This window comes from Peromyscus leucopus, chromosome 12, assembly GCF_004664715.2.
Source record: "Peromyscus leucopus breed LL Stock chromosome 12, UCI_PerLeu_2.1, whole genome shotgun sequence".
Classification (NCBI taxonomy): Eukaryota; Metazoa; Chordata; class Mammalia; order Rodentia; family Cricetidae; genus Peromyscus; species Peromyscus leucopus.
In genome coordinates, this window is record NC_051073.1 from 21275055 (window position 1) to 21275494 (window position 440).

General features: G+C 52.3%; 1 non-coding gene across 1 annotated transcript; it reads left to right on the forward strand.

The window, feature by feature from the left end:
• Trnak-cuu lies at positions 1-73 on the forward strand. The gene has a single exon. It is a non-coding gene; the product is annotated as a tRNA-Lys (tRNA).
• The last annotated feature ends 367 nt before the right edge of the window (positions 74-440 follow it).

Sequence of the window (440 nt, forward strand, 5' to 3'; positions counted from 1 at the left end):
GCCCGGCTAGCTCAGTCGGTAGAGCATGAGACTCTTAATCTCAGGGTCGTGGGTTCGGGCCCCACGTTGGGCGCCAGATATTGGAGAAATTATTTTGGCCACTCCACGTAGTTAAAAGGATATTTATTTAATGGCGAAACTCACAAATTAAGTAATGGGTAGGTCGCAGGGTCTGGGGAAGGTGTAATGCAGTCCAACGGTGTTCTCCGGAGCTCTACACAGTCAATCTGCACTGGTCAGCGTCCCGGCACGAGAGAGCGCCCAGAGCGAGCGCTGGCCCATCAGCTCTCGGGTCCCCAGGCGCCTCCCCTCGCCCCGCCTCGTAGGCGTGACAGTTGCCAGAGTCTCAATGGGGGTTGGAACTTCCAGAACCAAGTTGGAATGGCTACCCACTACATGTCTATGCTTATTAATTTGGTCTAATGTTTTTATATTAAAAT